The sequence below is a fragment of the Chlorocebus sabaeus genome, chromosome 4 (assembly GCF_047675955.1).
Source record: "Chlorocebus sabaeus isolate Y175 chromosome 4, mChlSab1.0.hap1, whole genome shotgun sequence".
NCBI lineage: Eukaryota > Metazoa > Chordata > Mammalia > Primates > Cercopithecidae > Chlorocebus > Chlorocebus sabaeus.
In genome coordinates, this window is record NC_132907.1 from 71,892,147 (window position 1) to 71,911,856 (window position 19,710).

At 36.2% G+C, this 19,710-nt stretch overlaps 1 protein-coding gene and 1 pseudogene across 2 annotated transcripts in view; both read left to right on the forward strand.

The window, feature by feature from the left end:
• The window catches only part of CDH12 (cadherin 12), a 1,094,618-nt gene that overhangs the window by 244,284 nt on the left and 830,624 nt on the right, over nucleotides 1-19,710 (forward strand). The window lies entirely within an intron of this gene.
• Nucleotides 16,338-17,906, forward strand: LOC140711586 (beta-1,3-galactosyl-O-glycosyl-glycoprotein beta-1,6-N-acetylglucosaminyltransferase-like; annotated as a pseudogene).

Here is a 19,710-nt window from a genome sequence, read left to right on the forward strand (position 1 = left end):
TGAAAACAGAACCCTGTAAATTAGTAAATTCCACACACTGTTAACACTGAATCCCACGTTTGCTAAGATCATGTGTTAAAATATTAAATAACAAAAAGTCAGTGAGGCAATGAATCACACTTCCCTGGACTTTTAAATACCAGTCATGGTTTCTGGCCAACATTATTAGTCAATCCTGAGTCATTTGATGAAGTCAGGTTGTCTTTTTCCTGTATCCAGCACATTTTGCTCATCTACATCCTAACTTTCAGATTTTATTTTCTTTTTCTACTGAGACATATTGTTTTTGTAAAATATTTTTTTTTCTTTGAGATGGAGTTTCGCTCTTGTTACCCAGACTGGAGTGCAATGGCTCCATCTTGGCTCACTGCAGCCCCTGTCTCCTGGGTTCAAGCGATTCTCCTGCCTCAGCCTCCAGAGTAGCTGGGATTACAGATGTCCGCCATCACACCCAGCTAATTTTTTGTATTTTTCATAGAGATGGGGTTTCATCTTGTTGGCCAGGCTGGTCTCAAAATCCTGGCCTCAGGTGATCCACCTGGTCTCGGCCTCCCAAAATGCTGGGATTACAGACATGAGCCACCATGCCTGGCTTTTTAAAAACATTTTTCTCGTTACTAACAGTTATTGAATTTGTAGGGTATGGGATTCACAATTAAAATTTAGTGGTGGATATTGAAGATGAAGACTACTGTTATAATAACTACAACCAACCAACCTCTTGTATGTATTAGGTGTTGGGTTAGGCATAGGAGATGTGTGGAAGAGAAGTGGTTCATTCCCTTAATGAGTTTACTTTCTAGGAAAAATTTACAGTGAATATGAAATAACCATACTTATATAGCTCATTTTTAACCTCCTTATTTATCTTGCTATCTTTGAATGAATGAATACATAAATGTAAAAATTACTATAATGTTTAAATTGTTCTCAGGCACATCATGACCTTGCATATCAATTTTTGTAATAGAATAGTTATTGCAAATCCAGGCACTTTCCTTGAAATTATCTGCCAAAGTAACTTTGTATCTGTGTTTGACTTGGCTATGATCTGTGAATAGATGCATAGGATGTGTCAGCTATGCTCTTAGTGTTTTCTGGGTTCATAAGTCAAGTACTATATTCAGTTTTACATCTTGCATTAATTGATCGTAAAGATGAATTTCCAGCATTAGAGAGAACCAATGCCATATAAAATATAGTGTATAAAGGAATAACAATTTTGTTAAATATATTTATATTTAACAATATGTCATTTTTATGTCTTTTTCATGTGGACTTTCATTAAAATTTAACAGCCACTTTTGTTCGACTGTTTGAGCATCAGTTGAAATTAGGGGGAACAGAGCTGTTTGTATAAAAGATGGTGGAGATAATTATTTAATGTTTGGGGACATTGCTATGTTCTGAATAACTGTAAACTGTGCCAAGTGTTACACTGAGAAGTAAATCCAAGATAGCTATGAATCACTAATTGAAGGAAGGCTAATAGAAATGTACATTTTGCACTAAATTTCTGAAACATTTGGTGAACAGAGAACAGCCAGTCCTTGTATTTTTCCCCTCAGCAATATGTTCCTGAAATGAACTTCAAATATCAAGATGTGATAAACAAATCATTTTGTCCCCATAAAGTTTAAGTTAATATAAATACATAGTTGTTTCCAATCCAAATTGGCATCCATAAGTTAAAATGCTCATTTCAACTACTTTCAGCTTAGTAGTATGAGGCATTTTGGAAGTTGGAAAATAAAAGTTGAAGAAAATGAGATGAAGTATTGAAAAAACAGGAACTTGTTTTACAGACTGGCTACATTCAGGAGAATTTTATTTACAATATTTCAACTACATATTTATAGCAATAAATGGATTTACAGACTAGTAATACAACCTCAACTGTGAAATTACAAACATGCTCTTTTTAAAAATATTATCTAGACTCTAATTTCTGTGATATTAATTTTTTTCAGGTCATTGTTTCATTGATCAATCCAAGCAAGTTATTTTTATAGCTAGGCTTATTTTTAGTGCAAGGTTACTCTTCCTCAGTTGACCAAGCTCAAATATTCTATTTTACGTAGTGGCAGGAGGCGTCCAAAAAAGAATAATATTCCGCTTTCCAAAAACCTAGTTGATTTTATATTACTTTGGTTTACAATTTAATAAATGACCTACATGCAAAGCATTTGTAAGAGACTGCATTTAGGTAAGGGGGAGTTTAGAGATTATAAACAAACTGCATTAATGGGAGGCTGGAGTCACTTAGAGAGAAAAGGAAAGCAATAGATCAAGTTTAAATGGGCAACATTAATGGGAGTTATAGGCGCACATCTCAAAATGAATATACCCCAAAGAATTTATGGAACACCTCTCATAATTGGAAAAAGACAGATTTTACAATTATCTTCAGGACAAGCCACCAATAGAATAAAATACATAGTTTTAATGTCAAGAGAAGTGTACGAGATGAAAGGGAGACTTGGTTGAAATAGAGAAAGAAAAGAGGAGAAAACATACAGCCTGTGCAATAGAACAGACCTGCAAATAGGCCTTGACTGGAGTGTAATACTCTGAGCAAATGGAGATGCCACACTAAAATTAAAACAGTGTTTAATTGCTATTGAAAACAACCTGCAAATATTGTTTTTAGAGTAAGACAACAGTAATTTAATTTGCATTCTTGTCACATAAATAAGTATATTAGATCTTTTGAATTCTTACTAGTTGGAATGAATTTTAGAGATTAAGCTTTATCTTTGTGTTGGATTTCTTAAAAATTACTAAGGAGTATTTGATGAGGAAAGAAAAATCTCTATAATGCAGTGTTTAGCAATTTCAACTGTATAATCAGTTTTATATTAAATATTTGCTTATTTTGTGAAAGATAATCACAATAATTAAAAGATCCAGATTTTACATGTTTTTTTAATCATAGGATATATCAACTTGTAATTCCATGTGTCATTGTATAATTCATACCAATATAGATATACTAGGTGTATAAGGTTTATATTTTTAAATTTTTTCTCTCTTTTATTTGCTTTCATTTTTGAGGCTCATGATCTTTAGGTTCAGTCACTTAAAAGAGAGAAAGAGGGCATATTTAATGAGATGGCCTATTCTGCTACCTGAAGACTAATGTAACTGCATTCCCTACCACTGTTAAGTCAAATTATCATTTAGGTACATTATACAAAAGGGGTCTCATCTTTTAAAACATAATATTTTATTTTATAATCTTCTCAGATTTACAGAAAATTGTCGAGATAGTGCAAAGAGCTCCTACATACACAAACCTCAGGTTTCTATATATCAACGTCTTACATTAGTATGCTGCCTTTGTCTTAAGTAATGAAGCATATGGTAAATTTGAGGATTCTGTTAGAATCTCAAGTGATGTTAACTCACAGTGGGTTAGAACCCAAAGGAGAGGCTTACATTAGACATGCAAATTTGTTAGTCCTTACAAAAAAAGATAGGTAATACCAGGAGATGAGATAAAATACTCTAGGATGTAAGTTATGTACCAAACAGAAATGTGAGTATGTATGGAAAGGAAAAAAGAACTGAGAACTACATCTTCAGGTGCTCCAACACTGAAATGCCAGGAAGAGAAAGAGGAAGACTGAAAATAAGTGACAGTGAAGCAGGAGAATCACGTGAGTGGGAGGTTCCGGAAGTCTAGTGGAAAAGTGTTCTAAGGAGGAAGTGGACAAATAGGTTAAATGCATTAAAAGAAGGCTAAGGATTGACCTTCAAATTTGCCAGTATTTGTCAGACTAGCAGTCTTTGATTACCTCAACGTAACTGGTTTCATGAAATGACATGGACATAATTCTCTACAAAAAAGGAAAGTGAAGAAGTGAAAGCAAGAATAGAGAACAACATTACATGTTTAGCTTGAGGAGCTATGGGCTTCAAAATCTTGATGGATTACAACACCAAACATTGATTTTTATGGTCCCTTGTTTGAAGATTGGCTATGTTTGACTGATCTCCACTGGGTTTGTCTTGACCTGATGACACTTCAGGCTTATAGTTGGGTCCAGTTTTATTCCTCGTGTCTTCATTCTAGGGCACAGGCTGAAGGGCCAGCAGTTACATGTCTTATGTGCTTCTCATGCACATTGTAGGAATTCAAGAGAGCAGAAAAAATAACAGAAGTGATCATCAAGCCTCTGCTGATGTCACATCCAATGACATTCCATCAGGCAATCAATCATGCAGCCAAGCTCAATATGAACAGGGCTGGGAAATAGACACCATAAAATCTAGAGAAACATATGAAAGACTTATATGAAAAATATAATCGAATCTAACACAGGGCTGTTACATCAGGTGAATTATGTTTTAAAGATAGTATAATGGCATGGTCATAGCCTATGAGAGTAATCTTACAGAGAAAGGTAAAAATTACAATGCAAGAGAAAAAGGGGATAATGGCAGGGGCAGGGCTTATTCAGGGCAGTAAAAAGGAATGTGGTCCAGAAAATAAAGGACTGCGTTTGGGTGGGAGCAGGAGCAGTTAACACACTGTGACAGGAGAGAAGACAGAGAGCGTAGGTACCAGCAGATTAGTAGATTTGGCGGTAAGCTGATAGCATCATTCTTATCTAATTAAATCCCTTATGTTTCCTTTTATCTATTTTATTGACTGGATGTTTGTTTCTCCTGCTCATAAATAATGTTTTTTCCCAAAAAATAAATATTTGTGGAAATTCTCTTAACAGTTTATTGTATGGATATTACTCATGTCACAACTTCAACCGTTGACCTGAACAAATTAATCCCAAACCAGTACCTCAGGCCCAAATCTGCCTCATTTATGTTCTACCCTTGCAGGTCATATTGCTCAGTAGCTTCAATGGCAAATTTTACTAAATCTACAAATAGCATATGAAAATTAATTAAGAAATATATCTTTGTCTCTTCTATTCATGTTTAACATAATATGACTTCAAATTTACTAGTCTACATGGCCTAAAATTTCAAGTTTACATTATTCCTTCTATTCTTTAACATGATATTTAGTATGTGATTTAGATTTGTTAATTTTTAACGTTGTGTTTTAAGTATTACAATTTCCTGTCTATTCCATTTCTGTACATTAGTTTGGCAACTTATAATTACGTATATTTATAATTTAACCTTATAGAATAAATGGTCCTTGAGTAAAATATTATGTATATACACATATATACATATACATGTATGTATTTATTGCATATAGTAAAATTGTATACACATATATATATGTGTAAATATATATAATATGGATATATTTGGTAAGTATACAGACACACATATGTATGTGTGGAGATATATATATAAAATATGGATATATTTGGTGGATGAATATATATATAAATCTCTATCTATTATATATATAACACACTATATATATGTGGATTTATATGTGTATGCCATATATATATATATCCACAAAAAAGTTAGCTATAAAATGTTTTAGTATATACCTATTGAATGTTCATTGATAGAAAAGTAATGTGCCATTCCAGGTCTATATTAATCTAGGTCTCAGCAGAAAATGGTTAGTAAAGAGAAACAGATAATTGGTAAGTTTAATAAAGGGAGAGTTGTTAGTTGTTATAAAGTTGTTATACGTGTAGAGGTAAGGTCAACCAACATATACTAGTGCAGTGTTAGTGACTTGCAGTAAGGGCGCTGCTATCACCACTTGGTCTAATGAGGCAAACAATTTAGCTGCCAGCATATCCTAGACGCTATAGCTGTAGCATAGGCTGGTGAACAGGAGGGCTGGCCTTTGTCCAAGTGACACAGCTAGCCCTTGATGAAATTAAATGAAAGACCCAGGAACGTGAATAGTTTATTCTCACTCTCATCTTCTATATTAGTCCATTTTGTGCTGCTATAAAAGAATGCCAGGGACTGGGTAATTATAAAGAACAGAGGTTTATTCTTACAGTGTTTAAGTCTGGGAAGGCCAAGGTCGAGGTGACTGGATCTAGTGAGAACCTTCTGTCTGTACCTTCCCATGGTGGAAAGTGAAAGGGCAAGTGAGTACCCCATGATACTCCCATATAACTAACCCACTCCTGCAATAACAGCATTAATCCATTCATGAGAACAAAGCCCTCACGATCTAATTACCTCTTAAAAGTCCACTTCTATGCCGGGCGCAGTGGCTCACGACTGTAATCCCAGCACTTTGAGAGGCCAAGACAGGCAGATCGCCTGAGGTCAGGAGTTCGAGACCAACCTGGCCAACATGGTGAAACCCCATCTCTATTAAAAATACAAAAATTAGCCAGGCGTGGTATAATCTCAGCTACTGGGAAGGCTAAGATGGGAGAATCACTTGAACCCAGGAGGCAGAGGTTGCAGTGAGTCGAGACCGCACCATTGCACTCCAGCCTGAGCAAGAAGAGCAAAACTCTGTGTTCTCAAAAAAAAAAAAAAAAAAAAAAAAAAAAATTCCATCTCTAAACTCTGTTGCTTTGGGGATTATGTTTCCACATTCAAACCGTTGCATTCTGTTAGCTCCTTCCAGAGCCTCCAAATGGAAAAACACAGTGGAATTTGGTGAATCTATAACCCCATTGATACAGTCAAAAATAGATTTCAAATCAAGATTAAAAATTGTGAAAACTGGTGTGAAGGAGAAAATGAGAAAAATTCAGCAGAGTAAGCTTCAAAATGTTTATTTATTCATCTTTATGTAATTATAGGATATCACTTGATTTTCAATATTTTTTCCTAAATCCCCGTATCTCTTTTGCACAAATATTTTACTTCAAGTTTTTAAATTTTATTTTTGTATTTTTTTATTATTATACTTTAAGTTCTAGGGTACATGTGCATAACGTGCAGGTTTGTTATATATGTATACTTGTGCCATGTTGGTGTGCTGCACCCATCAACTCGTCAGCACCCATCAACTCGTTATTTACATCAGGTATAACTCTCAATGCAATCCTTCCCCCCACCCCCTCCCCATAATAGGCCCCGGTGTGTGATATTCTCCTTTCCTGAGTCCAAGTGATCTCATTGTTCAGTTCCCACCTATGAGTGAGAACATGCGATGTTTGGTTTTCTGTTCTTGTGATAGTTTGCTGAGAATGATCGTTTCCAGCTGCATCCATGTCGCTACAAAGGACCCAAACTCATCCTTTTTTATGGCTGCATAGTATTCCATGGTGTATATGTGCCACATTTTCTTAATTCATTCTGTCACTGATGGACATTTGGGTTGATTCCAAGTCTTTGCTATTGTGAATAGTGCCGCAATGAACATACGTGTGCATGTGTCTTTATAGCAGCATGATTTATAATCCTTTGGATATATACCCAGTAATGGGATGGCTGGGTCATATGGTACTTCTAGTTCTAGATCCTTGAGGAATCGCCATACTGTTTTCCATAATGGTTGAACTAGTTTACAATCCCACCAACAGTGTAAAAGTGTTCCTATTTCTCCACATCCTCTCCAGCACCTGTTGTTTCCTGACTTTTTAATGATACTTCAAGTTTTAAAATAAATAATTCTGAAGGCAATTTTGAAAGAATGACCTAGAAAACATAAAGCTCCAAAAAAGTAAAAAAGTAGTTCTGCAAACAACACAATCAAACTTTGAAAAAAAAAAAATGAGTAAAAATGTCACTGGACAGGTTTAAGAGCAGGTTATTCCTAGTTGACAAGACAGTTGGTAAACTGAAAGATACTTCAGAAAAAAGTATCAAAAATCAGCACAGAGAAACAAAAACGTTGAATGTTGACAAAGTTAAGAGACATAGAGATTAGAATGAGAATATATAACATGTGATTTGAGGAGGGAGGGGATTTTCTCGCTGAAGATTAGAAGAGGGAAGAATAAAGCACAGGCAGTGTTTAATATACTATCACTAACAATTGTCCTGAAATGTTTAAAGATACAGATACATAGATTTATGAAGCTCCACAAATCTCAAACAGTATAGATAAAAAAAGGAGCTCTATGCCTAAAGAAATCATTGTGAAACTGCAGATAATCAAAGACAAAAAGAAAATCTTTTAAGTAGCAAGAAAAGAGAGTTTCTTCAAGCAAGTGGCAGTTACAATGATCTTTTACATCCCAGCAGCAACAATGGAAGATATAGTGGAATTAAATAGACAGGGTGCTGGAAGAAAATATTATTCAATGTAGAATTTCATACATGTCAAACTCTTTCAAAAATAACAATGTTACTTTCAGAAAAAAATAATAACAGAAGCATACTCTACCAGAAGATTCTAATTTTTGAAAATAATTTAGGCAAGTAAAATACGGAATAGGAGAGAGATCTAAAAAATCTAAAGGAAGTGAGTGATAAATGTAACTGAATTGAAAGCTAGCTTATTAAACAGTAATAATTTATTCATAATTTCTTACAAGTTTTTTTAGTAGTTTTTTTTTAAAAAGATAAGTATTATGACAGTGTATTGTAAGGCAAAGGAGTGAAAGAAATTGTGTTAAGGAGTTCAAGGTAATTTGTGATGTCTGTCAGAAGGGTAAAAATGATGATGACCAGTAAGCTATGATAAGTTCAGTATATGTATTTTATTTTTAGGTTACCTATTTCAAAAGATAGTAAGAGCCTATAACTTATAGAGAAAGAAAGGATGGAATGGCAAAAAGTAATCAGAACATAAAAGAAGGAAGAAATGAGCTAAGAGAAATACCACAGCCAGAACAGAAAACCAAAGTGAGATGACCTGCCATTACTGTTTCTAGAAATATATGCTAAATAATTCAATGTGCATATTTACAGAAATATCAATTACAGCATTGTAGGTAACATACAAAACATTCAAAACAACTCAAATGCTAATCCATAATAATATACATAGTGAAATTGTGGTATATTTTTTTAAATGGCAAACAATACAAATGAATAAATTATAGTTTCACTAAATAAAACTCTTACACACACACACACACACACACACACACAGAGAATTTTAAAAGAATAAATTCCAGCTGGGAGCGGTGGCTTATGCCTGTAATCTCAGCACTTCGGGAGGCCAAGGTGGGTGGATCACCTGAGGTCAGGAGTTTGAGACCAGCCTGAACAACATAGTGAAACCCCGTCTCTACTAAAAATACAAAAATTAGGTGGGTGTGGTGGTGCATGCCTGTAGTCCCAGCTACTTGGGAGGCTGAGGCAGGAGAATCCCTTGAACCCAGGAGGTAGAGGTTATAGTGAGCTGAGATCACACCACCACACTCCAGCCAGGCGACAGAACGAGACTCCATCTCAAAAATAATAAATAAATAAATAAATAAATAAATAAATAAATAAATAAGTTCTGCAAACAATATAGATTATTCCCCTTTAAAAAAATTGAAAAACAAACAATCGAAAAAAGCAATCAGGTAATAGTTTGATGTATACATTAGTGCAGAACCAGGGGGAAAAAGTAAATACTAAGATTCACGTTATTCAGCAAGAGGCAATTCTGATTGAGAAGAGATATGTTTCTTTCTTTTATAGGAGCTAATCATATTTTATTTCATGAATGATAAGTTAGTTACCTAGGGTGTTTGATTTACTATATTTGTTAAATTTCACAATGAAGACACTATATTATCTTTATTGATTTCATTTTAAGAAGAAAGCCTGTGAAAAGTTTTAGGAAACTGCTGGGCGCGGTGGCTCACGCCTGTAATCCCAGCACTTTGGGAGGCCGAGGTGGGCGGATCACGAGGTCAGGAGATCGAGACCATCCTGGCTAACACTGTGAAACCCTGTCTCTACTAAAAATACAAAAAATGAGCCAGGCATGGTGGCGGGCGCCTGTAGTCCCAGCTACTCCGGAGGCTGAGGCAGGAGAATGGCGTGAACCCGGGAGGCGGAGCTTGCAGTGAGCCGAGATTGTGCCACTGCACTCCAAAAAAAAAAAAAAAAAAAGCTTTAGGAAACAATGGATGAGTATACTTTCTTAATAATCTCTATTCCGGATTAAATATCCCCCAGATCTGTGACTTTTATTCTCCTTCCAAAATCCCATCTTCATCCTCACGTTCCTTTTTGCTCTGACTTTTGTTTTATATTATCTCTTAAAAGCCACGGCATTCCAAGGCAAATAACCTCTAAATGTGTTACAAATAGAACATATCTAAATTGATTAAGATGGTTTCCTTCCATTAAAGGAGTATATTATTTCATTATCTTATTTTAGCAGATTCACCATAGTTGTTAACTTACCTAGGCATGTGGTCAATAAAAACCTATCAATTTCTAAATTGGTTCTCCTTTCTGTATGTAAATAAGTGAATTTTAAAATACAAATAAAAGATTTTAAATTTGTCTTCTTGGTGTCTGCTAATCACGCCTATTAACAGCATTTTAAAACTTAATTTGACCCATTTTGTGTTTATTTTTCCTAGTTTGAAATTATCTTCATATCTGATATACATAGTTTCTATGTCTTCACTGGTGTGACTGGTCAACACATTGCTGACAACTAGGTATAGAACAGTCCTTAAAGATAGCTATAGAGAAATCCTTCTAAGTTGAACACTTTGGTAAGAACCCCTTTTCCATTTACCAAACTATCAAGATTCTCCTAGAGAGGATGCCATTGGTACTCTGTGTAGATGAGTGCCCTGAAATTTCTGTTACTGTTTCTGTGTACCTCTCTGCTTGCTTCAAAGTGTGCTTTTCTCTCTGCTGGCCCAGTTGTTACTCTCCTATGGTAGATGACCCTTTAGCAGCAAGAACTTCATTGCCTGAATAGAGAGCCAGAAACACGTGAGGGTTTATATCAATCCCCCTACAGTGCTGGTTAAAATCCATAACCACATTCAGGAGTACAAATCCCCAACTTCTTTGCTTCTAGTTTGACAAATTCAGGTGATATTTTGACCATCCCATCTTTCATGAAAACATGATGCAATTGCAGTAGCCTTTTTTGAACACAGGATTCACAGGTATGCTCAGTAATTCTTTTGTCTAATGTGTTGCATAGTAATTATAATTACAAAGAAATGATATTGATAATTAAGGAAATGCAAATTAAAATACGACATGGTTTGACAATAATGTTTCTCTCTAATATATAAATTTTAGAAATTGATTATGACAAATAATACTAAAGATGTTGGGCAATGGAGGCTCACATGCACTCCTGTGGGAACAATTTAGGATTATTTGGTAAAGTTGAAGTAATAGATCCCATGCTATCCAGTAATGGAATTACCCATACATTCACCAGGAAGCATATACAAGAAAGTTTACAGCTTTATTTTAAGTGGGAGAAAAAAAAAGTAGAAATGACCAAAATGACCATTAACATAAGAATGGATGAATTAATCTTGACATATTCATAAATTAGTTATTGCTGCATATGTCACTGTGGATACACTGCAACATGCAGGTGATGAAAAGAGAGGCAAAAAAAAGCATACATGAAATATTATGTCATCTATATTAAGGTGAATTCATATGGTTATAAATAATGAATTTAGGAAAATGTACCTACAAGATAAAATAATATAGAACATCAACACTGAGCTAATGATGGTGAGGGCATGGTGTTCTTTGGGAGCAACGGGAAGATTATACAGGATGCTCCCAAAGTCTGATATATGAGGGTATTTGATTTGGGGCCAGAGGGTAGACAAATATATTGTTTTCTTAATCTTTAATCTGCACATATATACTACCTCTACCCTTACTCTCATAAAATGTGCTGTGAGTTACAATGTTCTCAGAAAGATTATCATCAAAAGATAGGTGAGTTCAGGAGATAAAAGTTCTTGTTAGAACTCTTCCTTTGCCCCTAGTTTTTCATAGAAATGTCTTCAGGCTGTAATTTTTTTTTTTAAATCAGGATTTGGTAAGGAAAGTAAAAAATGTGGTCAGGCAAAGCAAAGAACCTTAAAAGCTGTGAGGCAAAAGCATCAGGTAACACATAAAGGAAAACCTATCAGATTAAGAGCCTGGCTACCTTCACAGGCTGGCATCGAGTGTCTGCAGTTTTTCCAGGTGCATATGTGAGCTGTCAGTGGATCTTTTATTCTGGGGTCTGGAGGATGGTGGCCCTCTTCTCACAGTTCCACTAGGCAGTGTCCCAGTAGGGACTCTTTATGGGGCCCTGACCCCGCATTTTCCTTCTGCATTGGCCTAGCAAGCCTCAAACCTTGGCAGCTTCCATGTGATTTTGAGCCTGCCAGTGCAGAAAAGTCACGGATTGAGCTTTGGGAACGTCTGCCTAGATTTAAGAGGATGTGTGGAGACCCCTGCAGCAAACTTCTGCCTGGGCATTCAGACGTTTCCATACATCCTCTGAAATCTTGGCAGAGGTTCCCAAAACTGCCAAGGCTTGAGGCTTGCACTCTCTGAAGCCACAACCCGAGCTCTAATTGGCCCCTTTCAGTCATGGCTGGAGCTGTTGGGACTCAGAACATTTAGTCTGTAGGCTGCACACAGCACAGGGACCCTGGGCCTGGCCACAAAACCACTTATTCCTCCTAGGCCTTCAGGCCTGTGATGGGAGGGGCTGTGGTGAAGACCTCTGACATGCTCTGGAGACATTTTCCTCATTGTCTTGGGGATTCATATTCGGCTCCTTGTGACTTATGCAAATTTCTGCAGCAGGCTTAAATTTCTCTCCAGGAAATGGGATTTCTTTTACTATTGCATTGTCCGACTGTAAATTTTCTAAAGTTTTATGAAGTCTGGTTCTTTGATAAAACCAAATGTCTTTAACAGCACCCAAGTCACCTCTTGACTGCTTTGCTGCTTAGAAATTTATTGCACCTGATATCCTAAATCATCTCTCTCAAGTTCAAAGTCCCAAAAATCTCTAGGCCATGAGCAAAATGCCTCCAGTCTCTGCTAAAACATAGCAAGAGCCACATTTGCTCCAGTTTCCAACAACTTCCTCATTTCCATCTGAGACCACCTCAGCCTGGACTTTATTGTTCATATAACTATTAACATTTTGGGCAAAACCATTCAACAAGTCTCTAGCAAGTTCCAAACTTTTCCACATTTTCCTATCTTCTTCTGAGCTCTCTAAACAATTCCATCCTCTGCCTGTTACCCAGTTCCAAAGTTGTTTCCATGTTTTTGGATATCTTTTCAGCAGTGCCCCACTCTACTGGTATTGATTTACTATATTAGTCCATTTTCATGCTACTGATAAAGACATAACTGAGACTGGGCATTTTATAAAAGAAAGAGGTTTAATGGACTTACAGTTTCACATGACTGGGGAAGCCTAATGGTCATGGCAGAAAGCAAGAAGCAAGTCACATCTTACATGGATGGCAGCAGACAAAGAGAACTTGTGCAGAGAAACTCCCCTTTATAAAACCATCAGATCTCATGAGACTTATTCACTATCACAAGAACAGCATGGGAAAGACCTACCCTGTGATTCAATTACCTCTCACCAGATTCCTCCCTTAACACATGGGAATTTAAGATGAGATTTGGATGGGGAAACCACCAAACCATATCAATAGGCCATAAAACAAGTCTCAATAAATTTAAGAAAATTGAAATTATATCAAATACTCTCTCAGACCACAGTGGAATAAAATTGCAAATCAACTACAAAAGGAATCCTTGAAACTATGTAAATACATGAAATTCAATAATCTGCTCCTGAGTGATTATCACGTCAACAATGAAATCAAGATGAAAATTAATTAAAAATCATTTGAACTGAATTATAATAGTGACCCAACCTATTAAAATCTCTGGGATACAGCAAGAGTGTTGCTAAGAGGAAAGTTCATAGCCTTAAATACCTATATCAAAAAGTCTGAAAGAACACAAATAGTCTAAGGTCACGCTTCAAGGAACGAGAGAAACAAGAACAAACCAAGCCCAAACCCAGAAGAAGAAAAGAAATAACAAAGATCAGAGAAGAACTAAATGAAACTGAAACAAACAAACAAAAATACAAAAGATGAATGAAACAAAAAGCTGGTTTTTTGAAAAGATACACAAAATCGATAGAACATTAATGAGATTAACCAAGAAAAGAAGAGAGAAGATCCAAATAAGCACGATTAAAAATGAAACAGCAGCTATTACAATGCATACCACAGAAATACAAAAGATTTTCAAGGTTACTATGAACACTGTTATGCACATAAACTAGAAGACTTAGTGGACATGGATAAATTCCTAGAAATACACAACCCTCCTAGGTTAAACCAGGAAGAAATAGAAACTCTGAAGAGACCAATAACCAGCAGCAAGATTGAAATGGTAGTAAAAAAAAATTGCCAAGAAAGAAAAGTCCAGGACCAGATGGATTCACAGCTGAGTTATCTCAGAAATTCAAAGAATTAGTACCAATTCTACTGAACCTATTCCGAAGATAGAGAAAGAGGGAATCCACCCTAAATCATTCTATGAAGCCAGTATCATCTGAATACCAAAACCAAGAAAGGACATAACAACAACAACAAAACAAACAGCCAGATGGGGCAGCTCATGCCTGTAATCCCAGCACTTTGGGAGGCCGAGGCGGGCGGATCACCTGAGGTCAGGAGTTTGAGACCAGCTTGGCCAACATGGTGAAACCCTGTTTCTACAAAAACAGAAAAAAAATTAGCCAAGCATGATGATGAGTGCCTGTAATCCCAGCTACTCAGGAGGCTGGGGCGGGAGAATTGCTTGAACCCGGGAGGCGGACGTTGCAGTGAGCCGAGATTGCGCCACTGCACTCCAGCCTGGGTGACAGAGCAAGACTCCATCTCAAAGAAAAGAAAAAAGAAAACTACAGATCAATATCCCTGATGAATATAGATGTAAAAATCCTCAACAAAATATTAGCTAACTGAATCAAACATATCATCAAGAAAATCCACCATGAGCAAGTGGTTTTCATACCAGGGATGCAGGGATGTTAACATAGGCGAGACAATAAATGTGATACATCACATAAACAGAATTCAAAACAAAAATCACATGATCATCTTGGGCAAACTATGTATCTGGCAAAGGACTAATATTGAGAATCTACAAGGAACTCAAACAAATCAGGAAGGGTAAAACAAATAATCCTATTAAAAAGTGTGCTAAGGACATGAATAGACAATTGTCAAATGAAGATATACAAATGGCCAACAAACATATGAAAAAATGCTCAAAATCACTAATGATCAGGGAATTGTAAATAAAAACCGCAATGCAATACCACCTTACTTCTGCAACAATAGCTGTAATGAAAAAATCAAAAAATAGATGTTGTTGCGGATGTGGTGAAAAGTGAACACTTTTACACTGCTGGTGGGAATGTAAATAGTACAATCACTATGGAAAGTAGTATGAAGATTCCTTAAAAAGCTAAAAGGAGATCTACCATTTGATCCAGCAATCCCACTACTGGGTATATACCCAGAGGAAAAGAAGGCATTATATCGAGAAGACACTTGCATACCTATGTTTATAGCCATACAATTTGCAATTGCAAAAATATGAAACCAGCCCAAATGCCCATCAATCAATAAGTGGATAAAGAAAGTGTGATACATGCACGTGCGTGCACGCACACACACACACACACACACCAGGGAATACTACTCAGCCATAAAAAGGAATGAAATAATGGCATTTGCAGCAACATGGATGAAATTGAAAATCATTATTCTAAGTAAAGTAGCTGAGGAATGGCAAACCAGATATGATAATGTTTTCACTTATAACTGGGAGCTAAGCTATGAGGATGCAAAAGCATAAGAATGAAACAATGGTCTTTGGGGACCATTGGGGTGGGAAGTGGGGGAAGGGAGGTAAGAGATAAAAGACTACACATTGGGTGCAGTGTACACTGCTCCAGTGATGGGTGGACCAAAATCTCAGAAATCATCATTAAAGAATTTATCCACATAAACAAACACTACCTGTTCCCCAAAAACCTACTGAAACAAAAGTAAAGAAAAAATAAAAAAGGGGGACAAGGAGTGGCCTGGTGTGGCTTTGCCCACTCCATCAGGACCTCCTCCATCGAGCATCTGCTAAACAACAGCAGAGTGCTTTATCACTCAGGAACTGGGGACTCCATAAATGAATCCAACTGCTCCTTTGTGCACAGTTTTTTAAAGCCTCATAGAACATATCATTATTGGAAGATGCCTGGTACATTTAAGCCACCTGAGAGCATGAGAGGTACTTGGAGTGGGTGCAGGATGTCACCTGGAATCACTACTAAATGATTCAGACTTTCCTTACTTCCAAATGTGCTGTTCTTCATTTCAATATGCCTTTGCACTTCTGATAAATGCAAACAGAGGCCACAATGGAGGGAAAATCATTGGTGATTGGAGGATAGAAGACTGCCCTTCACAAAGGAAAGTCCCTGATTATTGTTTGAAATGCTAAGGAAGTTGCTTCAGAGGAGATTTTTTTCTTATCCCTTTTTTTTTTTTTAAGGATTCATCAAAGCCCGAATTTGTGTCAGACACGTGGAGCTTGTTGGAGAGAATACTAGTAGTGATATTAATTGCACCAAAGTTTTACAGGGTGATGTAGATGAAATCCAAAAGGTAAAGTTTGAGATGCTAACAGTAAAATTTTTAAAGTACCCTCAGTGAACACGTGCCAACTATATAAACATAACCAGTGACCATACTTATTTCATCAAGAGACACAAATACATCAATATACCATAGAACCCCTTTGTAAACAAGAGGCGGAGTTTCAAACAGCATATTCTATAGCAGTTCATCACAAGATTGAAATGCTTTACAGGCTACCGAGGGCCATCTATATGCCTCAGAACTTCTATCGCATTCACGTGGACAAAAAATCAGAGGATTCCTTTTTAGCTGGAGTGATGGGCCTTGCATTCTGTTTCAGTAAAGTCTTCCTGGCGAGCTAATTGGAGGCTGTGGTTTATGCATCATGGAGCCAGGTTCAGGCTGACCTCAACTGCCTGAAGGACCTCTAAGCAATGACTGCAGGCTGGAAATACTTGGTAAAACTTTGTGGGATGGATTTTCCCATTAAATCCAACCTAGAAATTGTCAGGAAGATCAAGTTGTTAATGGGAGAAAACAACCTCGAAATGGAGAGGATGCCATTCAATAAAGGAGAAAGGTGGAAAAAGCAGTATGAGGTTTTTGGAAAACTGACGAACACAGGGAAAATTAAAATGCTTACTCCACTTGAAACACTTCTTTGTTCAAGGTGTGCCTATTTTGTGGTCAGCAGGGAGGATGTGGGGTATGTACTACAGAATGAAAAAAATCCAAAAGTTTATGGGGCAGGCACAAGACAGACACAGCCCTGATGAGCATCTCTGGGATACCATCCAGAGTATTCCTGAAGTCCCTGGTTCACTCTCCACAAACCATAAGTATGACTTGTCTGACATGCATGCAGTTGCCAGGTTTGTCAAGTGGCAGTACTTGGAGGGTGATGCTTCCAAAGGTGCTCCCTACCCACTGCGATGGGGACCACAATCACTTGGTGTGCATTTTTGGAGCTGGTGACTTGAACTGGATGCTGCGCCAACACCACTTATTTGCCAATAAGCTTGACATTGACATTGACCTCTTTGCCATCCAATGTTTGGATGATCTTCTGAGACATGAGCTTTGGAAATGTTAAAAGATTGACCATTACAGGCAATTTTATGAATAATATGAAGCATACACAAAGTGTACCCTCATCTGGATCCTCTTCTTTGTCAGTAAACATCGGGAAAATGGTATGAGGTCCTATTTGGGGTAGGGACTCTTAAGTCTACTTGTCAGAGAAGCTGCATGGTTTCTGCAGAGCATCATTGGCTAAAAAGGTGATATCATTAAATGTTCACCTACAGTTAATATGGGCAGGGATAAAAGTAGCTTTGAGGACAGAGCATGTAGCAAGGCATTCTGGAGAGAGGGGACCAGGGTGGATGGGGAAAAGGTCAGTGCATGAGGTCAGCCTCTTCAAAGAGCTCAGGGACTTAGCAAAATGAGAAGATTTGACCTGTGCCAAAATTATTTTGAGAATTTTTAATGTGACAATTTTCCCGGTATGAATAAACTTATAGCATCAAATTATCATGTAGATACAATTAATCTGATATATTTGTTGAAATAAAAATGTGATTTTACTCTAAATGATTTTTGTAAATAACCTATTTTCTGCCCTAACGTTGTGCTGTGTAGTGTGTCTCCTTATATTATCACAGGGAGTTTAAAACGAGTTTGATTTAAAAACAATAAAATAAAAAGAATAAAATTAGGTGACCAATCTAACATATATATACACACATATATGTGTGTGTGTGTGTATATATATATATAGTCAGAATATTTTCAGTCTCAATTTCCAACCATGTCACCCAAGTCTAGAATTTTCATCAGAAAAGCAATACAAATAAAGGGATAGATTTCAAACATATACAAATCATAAATAATAAAACATTTTATAAAATTATGTTGCCAATTCATCATAATACATACTAGTGAGGGAACTATTCACTATTATCACTATTATTAAGTGAAAGAAATAATATTTTAAGACTAAAAAGGCACAAAGGTAATTAAATCAGAAAAATTCAATTTCTTTCCAAGTCAAATCAATTGTTGACCTTATAACATCTGATATGTATGAATATATTTATTTTCGTTTTTAAAATGTATTATTAAACACAGTGTCTCCTAGGGATGTATTCACAGTAGCGTAAGGGAACCAATATTCACTAAACTCCATCTTTTGAATTAGATGGATATCATATCTATAAGTAGTATACAGAGATTGGAACACTTTAGAGATTCCAGTATTTAGAGATTAAGATATTTAGAGATTAGGTTTGAGATTTTAATGTAATGCTAAGCAGTATAGTTTGTAGATGTGATAGAATTCATAGGCCTTTGTTATATCTCTAATTGGCCAAACCAGAGAGAAATAGAACGCATGCTGAGATAAATGTAATCACTCACAATGCAGTTTCTTAGTTAAATCATTTTATTTAAAAGACACTCACCATGGGAGAAACAAAACTATAATTTTGCTAATTGAACTCTGAACCTAAAATATAGCAACAGAAGAGAAGAAACAATTCAAGACAGAAATGATCAGATCAAGTTAAATAGCAATTTAATTTCCCTTCTGGAGAAATGTATATTCAGGCAATATTTTTACCCCTATTACCCTCCCTTAACAACAACAACAAAAAAAAGATGAAGAAGAAGAAAAAGAAGGAAAACAGGAAGGAGAAAACAAGAAACAGCTAAGGTGCTTTGGCCTGCTTCTGAGCACACATGAATCCAGTAATATTAAAAAGGAGACATTCTGATTTCCCAGAAAACAGTGGAAACTAGTACATTTATTATTTCTGCTAAATTTATAGTCAGATTCCCTTTGCTGAGCCTTTGGGCATGTTCATAATCTACAACCATATTCTACAAAAGAGTGATGCTTGTTTTATGAGCAATTACATACAAAACAAATTGCTACAACATAAAAGCAGAATACTTGCTCAATTACTAACTTGTCCTAATATGCTAAAAACACCCCCCCATACACACTTGGTTTAAAATATTAATAGTTCATATCATGGTTTAGGAAAAGATAATACAGGTTTAGATGCAATTGTATACCCCTTCTGGAACATGAGCAATTTTAAGATAAAGATTCATAAAAAGAGTCTTGAAGGAAAATATTGATACTTAGAGCTATGGCTATTGAAGTCTTTATTCTTAATATTTTAACATTTTTGCATGATCATTCTTTACTAGAAGTGAATAGAAA